General features: G+C 36.8%; 1 long non-coding RNA gene across 1 annotated transcript; it reads right to left on the bottom strand.

Moving 5' to 3' along the window:
- Positions 1–1,264: 1,264 nt before the first annotated feature.
- On the bottom strand, positions 1,265–4,226 carry LOC129433431 (uncharacterized). The gene is made up of 5 exons (XR_012359552.1): positions 3,152–4,226; positions 2,739–2,836; positions 2,478–2,598; positions 2,283–2,397; positions 1,265–2,163 (listed from the first exon to the last, which is right to left on the bottom strand). It is a non-coding gene; the product is annotated as an uncharacterized lncRNA (long non-coding RNA).
- Between the last annotated feature and the right edge of the window lie 9,388 nt (positions 4,227–13,614).

A 13,614-nucleotide genomic window follows, 5' to 3' on the forward strand; every position in this document is an offset into this window, starting at 1 on the left:
CGCAAACAAATCTCACATTTCTGGAAATTACCGCCGCAAGCTTGCAACCCCCCCCCCCCCCCAAAAAAAGTAGCGAAATCCTGGTGGGACTGGATAGAGGACAGAGATGAACAGAAGAGAGGAAATACCATAAACATTCATACACAGTCATTGAATCACTGTGATTCTGAGACATGGTTAAGTTTTTCAAATTTCCTTCTATAAAATTGACTCCAGTTTTCTAAGTGGGCAAGTCTGTTACCCAGGAAAACTAAATTGCATCTTACAGTATGTATGACTCCCAGGGGTTGTTTGAGGTTTATTCAACATCATGGCACAGAATAAGCTATGTTAGTCTATATAAGTGAGGCAGAAAACATTCACTTTCATTCCCATTGTAGTAATTTTAGAAAGAAAGCAGAAGAAAAACAGTGCTGAAATTGTGTGCTGTGTGCTGTAAATCAGGATGACTGGTTGTTTATCAGCCTGATGCAGTGAAAAATGATACAATGTGCTGTGAATTTAGCCATCATAAAGCCTGGCAGGAAATGGTCCAGGTGATGGAGATGCAGCAGCCACACATGCGTCGCAGAGGGGCAGATTTCCACTGAGAACTGACCCTTTACCAGACCAGAATTCCCGTTGGATACACCTTCAGCCATGTCAATTAGCAACAGGCATCCGGGGGACAGCTCATGAAAAATCTATTGACGCGAGCACGGCTATAGCTAAGCCTTTTTCATTACTCTCCACTAAACAATTCATTCTGACAGTCTTACGAGTCGAGTCTTAATTCACTCATTCACTGGAAGCTGATTAACAGAGCACTCAATGGAAATTACAGGTCCCTCAAATACCCGTCACCTGATTTAAAGCCCCGTGCACCACTGTTTTTAAACTGAGCGCCAGATCATTATTTTTTACACCTTTACATTGATTTGTTTAGTGAGCAACACAAAGTTCATTGCGTTTTAAAAGGGGATAAAAAGAAGGTCTTGGCATTGCGAGAACACACAGGCTACATTACTTTGATTCCCACTGAGTACAGTTCTTTTACCAAAGTTAAGCGTGAATCAATGAAACAAAAATGTAATATTCACCACTAATATATATATATATATATATATTTGTGAGTGAGTAACTTATGATAAGAAATTGCAAAAAAATGTATTCATTTATTTGTGTCCATGACACGAAATGCAACTTTTTCTCGTGACTTGAGCACGAATGTTTTTTTCGTGTCACCCGCACAAATTTCTACACAGCAAAATCACTGGTGTTAAAATAACACCCACGGTGTCAATTTTAACACCGGCAAAGTGTGTATATGTGTCCACACTACACTGTGTTAATTTAGTCAAAAGTGTAGTGTTAATTTAACAACACCCATTATATGTTAATTCAACACTCAATATTGTTAAATTTTACACTTTGTTCAACACTATTCATTGTTGTTTCCACACTACACTGGTGTTGGCACAGAAATACAGTGTTAAAAATTAACACTCCTAATTTAAGGTCAACACCAGTGTAATGTGAATTCAACAATGTTAAGTGTTAAAAAACTGATTAATAGCCACTTTTGTTGCTAATGGGTTGTTTCTATAAAAGACAAATGACAAGAAATATTGCAAAACCTCTTTTTATTAAAATGTAATATTTACATTGATACACACAACACTTTGCATTTAACACTGCTTAATTAAATACCTCAGCTACAATTAAAAAAACAGAATACAGTATGGAATAATGTAAGGTATCTTATACCACAGCGCAGTGACATGAAAACTACTTATTATAAGGTCTTTAATAAATCAAATTAGAGTTAAAAAAAAAATTAGCCACCCTACTCAAAACTTGAACATTAAAATACACTGCAATTACCTTACTGGCAGGCAGAAATGCTTATCCTTCACAATACTAAAGATTTATCCATAACAAAACAGACATTTCAATTCAAAAGACGTTTCATTTTTCTTAAACACGTTCCAACCTGGTATTTAGTTCTGTAGTTGTTTTACTTATGATGTAGTGGAAGGCTGCATCAGTGGTCTTCATCATGCAGGGAATGGCTTTTTGGTCCAGAATGATGCAAAAATTCTGGATGCAACTTCTGTTCCCAACGCAGAGCAGGCAGGGCTGTGCTGATTCATCCCCCTCAAAGCATGGATTGATGCTCATCACCTAAGTGTTTTAAAAGAGTTTATTTGATGAATGTATTTGATGTGTATTTATGAACTTAATACAAACAATGCAAGCAAACTAACTTCTAAATAACTAGAACAAAATACCACAAAACGTACACAGCACAATCAGTAGCTTCAGTTGCACATTGACCCTCTCCAGTCTTTCTTCCTTTCACAAATGAAGGCAAGAGGTGAATGAGCCAGGGAGGAGCTGCCACATAACTGTCCCGTCCTAGCAAAACAGAATTTAAACACCATGAGTATACAGTTAAACTTTAAAACTGTAAAAGTAGCAAACCCATGTACACTTACCATATTTAAACTCCTGTTGACCAGACACGGGGTCATCCATATCTTCATCAGGATGTAGTCTGAAATTATCCTTTAATTGTTGTATGTTGGCTATTTTGCAATACATCGCCTCAGCATATTTCTGCAGATTTTCAAAGACAAAAAGAGTCAAGAAAATACCAAAAAGGGTGCAGTTTTAACCGTTATTTGAATCAAAATCATCTCAGTATAATAAATCATGTTAGAGACAGTGTACAGTACTAATGTACTGTGTGTACTAACATAACTAGTTGGTAAGCTCTTATCCTCCAAACTGGGTTAAGGAATAACAGTTCCAGAATTCATGGGTATGCCGTATTCAAATATAGTCTGGTAGGGTCCTATCACAAAAATGACAATAAAGACTCTGAAAACTCAACATTCTTTTTATATTAAAAACAGCAGTCAAGACAATATGAATCTTCATTTATACATTTTTAAAATAGTAATCAATTTGATTGCCATTTAATATGACATCAATAGCAAACGATGTATGAGAAGATAATATATTTTTATTAAAGTTGGCAGCAGGTCATGTGACTTTCTTGCCAGATTAATAACCATAATATGTACAAAACTACATATACTAAAAAAATTGGTTAACTGTTCAGTTATGTCAAATAAAATGATTTACATGTATAAATATATAAACTTACCTTCTGTAATGAATTTATATAAGTATTAGCAGTCGTTTCTCATTGGAAGTCATCCATGTCACGTCTTCTTTAATAAACTGCCCTTAAAACAGCATCTCTTCTGAATGATTTGAAGCACTCAGTGTGTACTTTCACCAAACCAGCATCTATAATGACAGAATAACAAATGTTCGCCATACACGTTTTACACTTTCGTATGTAAGTTATTTGCAATTTGCATCTGTCTGACATCTAGAGCCACGAAAAGCTTACAACACAATGCATCAAATCCAGCAATTTGTGCATACAAATGATGATATATTGTGAGGTTTTGGTAAAATTAATTGTTGGTTTGGCGATATTTACCCTGTTTGCATACATCTTAGAAAAACACATGACGATGCGGTTGCGGTTTTCTCCGTGTTTTTCAGTCATTTGAATAATCAACCGATATCCGTGCACTCACGTGCATGTAAACGACCTCGTTAACTCACGGTATCTATATGATTACCTCATAACGAGCATCATATGGTGAATAAACGAGCTTTCATTTAACTTAATTTCATACCTTCAATTTGTAGTGCATGTCGCGTTTTATCAAGGTTCAATTCTTTCGTTCATATCTCCTGTTAATATTATCCTTGGTTAAAACTTTTAGCTAGCAGTTTAACTTTATACTAAACTAACAAGGGAACAACGTAACACAAGGTAGCCCTGATTAAACTGAACGAAATAACGAACAAAAGGGAAATAAAATGGGAAAAACATCTTATTTAGGTTTTTGGCATATGGCTGCGTAGAGTCAGACAGAGAAATAACAGTTTAATTTAGGCAAACCATGTGAATATTATGAGATTTACCTGCTCTCTTCAGTCCTCCTTTGAAAGAAAATGGCGGTAAAATCCCTGACAGGAAATGTTTAGTGGAGGCGTGGCTTGATTTACACCGCTCAGTGTGAAATCTGATAACACCCTTGTTTTACACTGACACTGTCGTGAATATAACACTGGCCTAGCAATGGCAGTGTTATGTTATTACCAGATAGTGTTAAAACAGCATCAACACTGTGTATTTAACACCATCCCTGAAAATTTAACACTGGTGATTTTGCTGTGTATACTATAGAATTTCTATCAATTTTGTGTCATTTTATGTATTGTTTTCTCATTTTTTCCTTCTATTTTTAAATCATTGTTGCCTGGGTTTGGGGTTAGATTTGGGGTTTAGGTTAGGATGTACTTTTATGCAGTGGCGGCTCATAACTGCTCATCCGAAGGGCGCTAATTCAAAGAAAGTCTTCGGAGTGTCATGTGTGTTGTTTGCGTTTTCAAAAAAAAAAAAAAAATTGTGTCATGTAAACCACGTGCATTACGTGTTTTGTCAAAATAAGTGCCTGCTGCACACGCGTCAAAACCGTTTACGATAAAAGAGATGCTCACATTCACAAAATACACACAAGACACTCCCTTAACAGTAAACTCTGATTACACATGAGATTATGCGAGTATCTGGCAAACGCGAGCATCTCTTTTATCATAAACCCTTTAGACGCATCTGCCACAGGCATTTATTTTGACAAGACACGTGATGCACACATCTCGACGCGCAGAACACATATTTTGAAAAAAGGAACCACACACATGACGGGCTACAAACATGTTGTGACAAACTTCGCAGCGAGCGCCCTCAAAAAAATAATTCACTGGCCGCCACTGCTTTTATGTATTGGTTTCAAGATGTTTTTCTTCCGCTTTTAAAACTATTATCGTCTGGAGTTGAGGTTAGAGTTGGGGTTTGGGTTAGGATGTCTAAAAATGTTACAGAAGGTGATTCTAACCCCAACCCCAAGTGACAATGTTAAGAAAATAGGAAAAAAAACAATGAGAAAACAATACATACATAAAATGAAACAAAAAAGAAAGTCATGCAATGGACATGAAAATCTATTTATAGAAATTTTTGCGGTTGACATGAAAAAGACATTCGTGCTCAAGACACAAAAAAGCTGAATTTCGTGCCATGGACACGAATAAATTAATCAAATTTTGCATGACTATATACGGTTTCAGCAGCAACAACATAAACAAGCAGCCGTTGTGGTCCGCACGTAACTTTCGGTAAACTCCACTAAGAATAAATAACAACAAAGTACTTAAAGGACTTACTTTATTTATATACAAGCAAAAAGACAACACATAGATTAGCTAGGAAACCAAAATATTTGTTATTTTCGACGAGACATTTGTTCAAGAGATCAGTTTAGCAACTAGTCAGTCCATTAAAAAAACGAAACCGGAAGTAAAGTTCGGATCCAGACGTGTATCGTGTCAGCGCACGTGTTTCCGATGAAACCGTCTATACATGTATAATTACATTTCTCTGTGAACTACACTGCAAGTTTTCATTTTCGCAATTTAGTTAACGATAACCTTGCTGGCTATTAAAAATAAACTTTAAAATAACTAGTAATAATGTCACCAGCAGTCATTATAAAGGTCTTATATTTTACTTCCTCAGAATAAAATTCCCACCCAGTCATTTCATTAAAAGCTTTTAGAGGAGACAGAAAATGGACTGTGTGGAGTAAACAAGAGAGAGAACACATATTCTGGACCGAGCGGTGGACACACTGATCAATAATAAATTAAACGATCACAGAAAGAGAACGAAATGTTGTAGCCCCTTGGTACAGGATTGTGATATTAATCTGAAAAAGCTCCTGTACATCAAGCACAAGCTAGTGACAACAACAGCCGGTGGAAGTAATTGCCCTGTCCGCAGAATAACATGACAAATACACTGAGTCAACTATTAAACCACAACCATTTCCTTCCCATCGTGTGCAAACAAACCTCTCTACAGTAAGTGTTCGAAGTAAATTCAGAGTTTATTAAACAAATTCTGAGTAAGTCACCTCCTGCTGCCATATTTGTATGACCAACTGGTGTTTTAAGTGGAATGCTGGTAGAGTTTTGGGTAGAGAAATAAAGATTCTTATAAGGACCATGAGAGCACAGAGAGCCCTGCTGAGTTTTAGGAGTTTAAGTGGTTCTTTTTCTGCACAGCATCCTTAACATGAGGCGAAATTTATGCCCAGGGAAAGCCATTATTTCTTGAGTTAGCTTGAGATTTGAAATAGCATGGCAATGAAAATTTTCTGCTCTTTTCCTTCTGAAGCACCGTCGGCTATGTGCATATTATCCATACACTCCGAAAATGAACCCATGGTTGGGTAAAGTATGGACAAACCAAACATTTTGGTTGAAATTCACCTAAATTAACCTTTACTGGGTTGATTTAACTTAATTATGGACTAGGTTAATGTAAACCAACAGTAGGGTTGTCCATATTTTACCCAAAAACTCAGCATTTTTAGATTGCACCCTTTCAAAATCCTGAGATACAGCATATAAAACTGTAAACTGAATGGATGGGGAAAACTAACAGATTAGTCAATTTTCTTAAAAAAAAAAACAATCTGATAATTTAAGAAATTATGTTTTTTAGGAAAACATTCCAGGATTTTTCTCATTTTAATGGACTTAAATGGACCCCAACACTTAACAGTTTTAATGCAGTTTAAAATTGCAGTTTCAAAGGACTCTAAACGATCTCAAACGAGGCATAAGGGTCTTATCTAGCACAACGAGTGTAATTTTTGGAAAGAAAATGAAAAAATATGCACTTTTAAACCACAACTTCTCTTCTTCCTCCGGTGAAGAGACGTGCCAGCGCGACCTCACGAAATACGTCATCACGTCAAGAGGTCACGGATGACGTATGCGAAACTACGCCCCAGTGTTTACAAGTGTGGAGAAAGAGGACCGTTCCGACGTTGTTGTATGTGAAATGATACAAATTAATGTATTTGTGTCAGTTTATTATTTAAAATGGTCCATATATGTAACACGTGACCTTTCGACATCATTACACAATTACGTGAGGTCTCGCTGGCTCGTCACACAGCCGGAGGAAGAAGAGAAGTTGTGGTTTAAAAGTGCATAATTTTTATTTTTATTGCCAAAAATGACAATCGTTTTGCTAGATAAGACCCTTATGCCTCGTTTGGGATCATTTAAAAAACATTGAAACTGGAATTTTAAACTGCATTAAAACTAATAAGTGTTGGGGTCCATTAAAATGAGAAAAATCCTGGAATGTTTTCCTCAAAAAACATAATTTCTTCTTGACTGAACAAAGAAAGACATCAACATTTTGGATGACATGGTGGTGAGTAAATTATCTGGATTTTTTTAAGGAAATGGACTAATCCTTTAAAGGGAAACCAGGCAAGTCTGAGTATTATTTCTCTACGAGCTCCCCCTAGTGTCTGGAAGTAAATGCTTTCAAACACACCGTCGTAAAAACGAACTGTTGTCCCTCCCCCATCGTAACCAGTAACAGTTTATCAGCTTATTTCCAATTTATTTATGTACATCTAAGTTAGGTAAGTATTATTTCCTTTCCAACTGATTTTTTATTTTTATTGTGTTGTCATGCATAATAGTATTTTTACAGTGAACAACCGATATGAACGAGCAAACTACTGCTTTCGTGTTTTGTTTTTTATTGGGAGAGTGGGCATGAGAATAATATAATTATAAATAAATAAAAAATATATAAAGACAAGCAAAGGGAAAACATCATTCATCCAGATGAACTTATAGACCTTACTAATATAACTTTAGACAATTATTATCCTTCTACATCTATCTATCCATCCATCCATCCATCCATATACGTATATATATATATATATATATATATATATATATATATATATATATATGTGCCATTGTTCCCGGATGCATCCTGGCCAGGATTTCGGTGCGTCTTCCGGAAGTCGTATTTGTTGACAGCATACGCCATTCAGTTAAAAACATAAGACATGCAATCGTAGTTTCATTCTTACCTTAAAATGTAACTGTTGCTTTTCTGTAATAATAATAATAATAATCCTCTATGACGTATGCGGTCAACAAATATGATTTCCGGAAGACACACCCGAAATCCGCGTCCGGGAAGAATGGCACATATGGTCACCCTGATATATATATATTAGGTCTGAAACTCTTTTTCTTTTCTTGTAATCTTCCGTCAAGGGTTTTCATTGCTTCTTCCCCGGCTCTGCCATTTGCAACAATCTCTAGCCGCGTTTAGCTCGCCTGCCTCTGTGTTGTTTGCCGTAAAGTGATCCTGCTTCTCGCGATATCTGAGACTTTGCGAGACTGAAGGACACCAGGTCGGATACAGTGAACTTGCAAGTGGGGTATTCTTCCTACAGACGGTAGGGGCGGGCGAGAGTGTCTTCATTCGTCCGGTAATGAGTCATTTAACCATATACCGACTTACGAAGATGATTTATTAACATAAAAATGCTGCCTTGTTTCCCTTTAAAATATCTGCCAGCTCTGTCCAACAAAGACATGTCATAACATTATAATTAAGAAAACCTCATCTTAAATGTTATGGTCCATCGTCCGCAGAAATTCCTACAGTACTTAGCTGTGCGCAGGATTTGTCTTCAAAAGTGAAGGAAATACAGTATGTTGTTCTTGGTTAATAATGAATATAGAGGATTTCAAATACACAGGAGATTTTTGGCCCCCACCTTCCTTACAACAACCCAAGTTACTGTTTCTCTACAAAGGGAGGGCTGCCAGATTACAGCTGGGGCCACGGCCGAAAACAAAGGTCCATTTGTAGAAGGTCGATGAACGACGCTTGCTTTCGTCCAGGAGCGACAAGGCAAGATACTGTTAATATTCCACCGCCTGCAGGAAGGCTGGCACAGCAGACAGGATGTGTAATGGATTCCACGCATGGTGCTATTAAATAAAGCATTAGGGCTGATTCGGGAGCAAGCCTTTTTACCATTTCCCCACTCTTTTTGCTGTCCTTACCTCTGCATTTTTGTCCTCACGACTAACTGAAGGAAATGCGGGCTGGTAAACAACAAGTCATCCGGTCCATTATGGAGCGCCGGTGCATTTTGTGCTCCAACGTTGACTGCACAAATATAATAAATGACTGAGCCACACTCCGGGATGCGCTGGAGCTGTGGTGAGAATGCACTAGATTGAAGATGCATCTGCAAAGAAATTGAGATGGACAGAGTCTGCCTACCAAACAACGTCCCACCGCAGCGTATCCATAATCCAGTCACGCTTGCGTAAACAAATACGAACACATCCTCAAATTCACAGTGCATTTTGTCCATTATTTATTTTGATCCGCCTGTGCCCACGACAGTCAGCAATAAAACACTCGCACAGAAAGCGAAAAAAACCCTGACAATCTCCCTGCAGATGCTTTTGATCTTTACTTTCAATGAATCATCATGGGAATCACCAGACTTACTGCAAACACATTCACTTTGCATAAGTAAACCAGGGGGGCGAGAAAAGCCCCTAGCAAAAAGGAACAGTAATCTATATTAAGATGCAGCATCTAAGGTCACAGAGACAATGAAGAGAGACAGAAATGATGACGTGAGAATGCTGATTTTAATGTGATGTGAGATGCATCATAAAGCCCATATTACACACTCCAACACACACAAACACACTCGCACTGTTTGATATCAGGATTCATATTCAACTCTTTCACAGAGACATGCAAGCACAATGTGGAATGATAATGTTTTATACATCTATAAATTGAAGTCAAGTTTATCCATTTGCTTCATTATATATTCTTGTCTGAACCTAAATGGGCGGTTTCCCGGACAGTGTATCCTAGGCGCCCCAGACCAAAATGCATGTTTGAGCTGCCTTAATTTAAAAACACCTTGTATTGACATATCGTAACATATATCGGTGCCATTGTTTTGTCTTAAGATGCACACTAGTATTGTTTTAAAAACCAGTAAGGTTTGTTTGTAAAAACTAATGTCCTAGTTTAACTAAAGCCTAGTCCTTGATTAATTTAAACCATGTCCTGGGAACCTCCCCCCTAAAGTGTCATAATCTAAATTAGTATTTGTTGCAATGTTGTCATAAATAACTAATATGCACTAAATTGCATTAGCTTAGAGTAACTCATCCTTACAAATGGTTAAGATTAATGTGGTCAACAGCAGTGTACATAAAACAGGCAAATGGTTAAACAATGAAACTGTATTAATAATTCATGCCCCAATAAATGCTGGAAAGACAGCATACGTAGTGGACTGAATTTCAAAACAACTTTTTGCGTAGACCTGAAGGACAAAAGCATTATTCCAGCTCACTGTCCATGTTGTTTAAACATTAAAAAATCATATTCAAATAAAACATTTTAAAGAGATTTGTATATTCATATATAAATGTAAACATAAACAACATCAACACAGAGAAACATAGGCTCTATACAGACTTAAAGGGGACATTTCACAAGACCGTTTTAAGATGTAAAATAAGCTCTTGGTTTCCCCAGAGTACATATGTGAAGTTTTAGCTCAAAATACCCCACAGATAATTTATTATAACATGTTAAAATTGCCAATTTGTAGGTGGGAGCAAAAATGTGCCTATTTTGGGTGTGTCCTTTAAATGCAAATGAGCTGATATAATGCAAACACTGATCACCATAATGGTGGTTTGTTGATATTGAAACTCAATTGTGCTGTCACATTCTCTCTCTCTCTCTCTCTCTCTCTCTCTCTCTCTCTCTCTCTCTCTCTCTCTGCACTAAATGGCAGTGTCGTAGTTGCATAGTGCAGATTAAGGGACGGTATTATTCCCTTCTGACATCACAGGGGAGCTACATTTCAATTACCTATTTTGCAGAGAATGGTTTACCAAAATTAAGGTTACTGGGTTTTTCTTTTTCACATTTTCTAGGTTGCTAAGAGCACTTGGGACCCAATTATAGCACTTAAACATGGAAAAAGTCAGATTTTCATGATATGTCCCCATTTTCATTGATTTTGATGGGGAGCGGGGTAGACACAGACATAAAGGATTTTTAAAGATATTAAGGTACTTGTGTAGTGAAAGAGTACAGTCAAAATCAATTACCAGAGGATACTGTCACTATAACATTATTAACTTCAAGTAAACAGCCTGTAGGATAAAGCACATCATTCGTAACAATAAACATACACAGAAGATCTCTTTCTCTCTCTCTCTCTCTCTCTCTCTCTCTCTCTCTCTCTCTCTCTCTCTCTCTCTCTCTACTTCCCACTCTTTAGAAAGGTTCACAAAAATAAAATGCTCTTTATCTCCCTTTAGGCACACACATATAGTTATCCTGAGTCCAGCTGTCCCTACCCAACTGACCAAACTCTTTTCAAAGCAAGAATTGATAGAATTTCGAAATAGTCCTATGGGCATGCTTAAGAAGCCATGCTGAGGAAATATTTTTGCATTCATAGACAACATGGTAAGAAGATGGTTTTGGTGTAAAGCGTGGCATTACATTTATTTAGAGACACTCACTCAGTCCTTCACTTAGAATCACACACAGATACATTTTCACTCTCTGACTAGGGTCCAAAAAGTCTAACACTTCAAGTGAAAATATTCTGCATTTATTTTAATATGTAAAAATGAATAACTAAATTTCAGGGTCATGTTCTGATTAGTAATGATGTACATTTATTTTCATTTTGTGCATTTGGCAGACAAAAGCAACTTAGACTATGTATTTTATCCATATGTGGGTTCACTGACGAGAAGGACTGCACATCCAAAAAAACAAACAAAAAAAAAAAAATAGGGTACAGGTGCTGGGCAACAAATAATCAAGCTCTCAAGAGGAGGTGATTATGAGAGAAATAATTGCAAAGAGAGTGTTACTGGATTTATACTTTAAATACATTATCACCACTAGGGCTCAATGATGAGTTTGACATTTAGCCATTTTTATAGATCCTTTAATTGTTATTTTTGTATTGTTGATATGAACTTTGTAATTGTGTATATATATTTTTTTCTGTGTATATTTGAGAATTTTGAGTTGATTAATGTTTTATAGTGTGTCTTATTTTGAAAGCGAGTGTCATTAAGGCATACACCTGTTTTCTATTTATAGAGGTAAGGTGAATACATTTTTATATTGTGCCTGACAAAGACCTGATGGTCGAAATGTTGCACCATTAAATCATTATATTGGAGTAGATTATCAGTGTGCGGGCTTCTTTTGTTGTTTTTTCACTGGGATCTAACCCACCACCTTTTGTGCTGTTAATACAAGCTATATAGGAATGGAAAAGAAATGGGAAAAGGAATGGTGAGGAATGGCAGAAATTGGTCAGATTAAACGTGGATGCTCATAAATGATAGTTAAGAACTTTCAATCCAAAAATGTTCAATGTGGTCTCAGACTTTTGGACCCCTACCCCCATAGTTTGTTCTGGAGATCAAGGGTCTCATTTATAAACCATGCGTATGCACAAAATGGGGATTGGAATGTGCGTACACCAGTTCCAACGCAAAGATTGTGATCTATAAAAAAAACTTAAGGGAAGAATGGGCTTGCAGGGTGGGATTCATGTTCGCACACTTGCAGGTGATCTGTGATTTATAAAGGGATCATTACTTTGTTTTATTAGTCTTAATATTGTTGGGCGTATTCCATTTTTGGCTTTTGTGCATATGTACGCACAGTTTTATAAATGAGACCACTGATTTTGTCCTGCTTGCTGTATGCAAAGAGATTTTTTATAGTTTTGTCAAGCTCTATTATTGGCAATCAGTACTCCAAATCTTTGTGACATTTTCAGGAAATTGATTATCTAGTTTGCAAAGTTATGTTTATACCTGCAATTTCAGAATGACCTTTCAAATTTTTTTTTAAATAATACATCTGAATTATATAAGAACCAATAATTGTCTTTTACTTGTTTTTCCTAGGGCAACAAATGTGGCAGAACTGCCATCCGATAATTTCATGACGCCCCTTCCAGCGTTTGGTGATCCCATTATTTTAGTTATACATCTGCAAACCAATTAATGCTCAATTCACACTGTGAATTAATTACATAAACTGGGATATTGGCTCATTAGATATTTGCTAAATAAACAACATACGTCTTGATGACAACCATAGCTACAAGCCAAAGCAGCATACACAACGCAAAAGGAGAGCTGTGTTTTTTCTCTGAGGTGGCTCATAAACATAGCAGAAACGGGACGGATGACGTGCAAGTACAGATTATCACTTCATGATTGAAATTTATAGCTGTCAGTTTTCCACTAACACTTTAATGTTGATATAAACAGACTTTGCATTAGCGATATGCTGATAGGAAAACCCAGCAGGACTTTATAAATGTGGCTACAGTACTGTATGCGTGCAACCACAACCTCATCTCTTCAGTCATCTCTCAGCTAACAAAATCTTTCCTCAGGCTCTAATCTAAGATGAGAGCCATATCAAAGGTGAAAAATGCTCACAAAATAACACTTTTTTCCTCTGTCTCGCATCTTTCTTTCTCGCTGATGAGATATTAGACTTCAGAGGGATGCGGGATATTGGCTGTACAGTGGGCTTCGTGAGAT

The sequence above is a fragment of the Misgurnus anguillicaudatus genome, chromosome 20 (assembly GCF_027580225.2).
Source record: "Misgurnus anguillicaudatus chromosome 20, ASM2758022v2, whole genome shotgun sequence".
Lineage (NCBI taxonomy): Eukaryota > Metazoa > Chordata > Actinopteri > Cypriniformes > Cobitidae > Misgurnus > Misgurnus anguillicaudatus.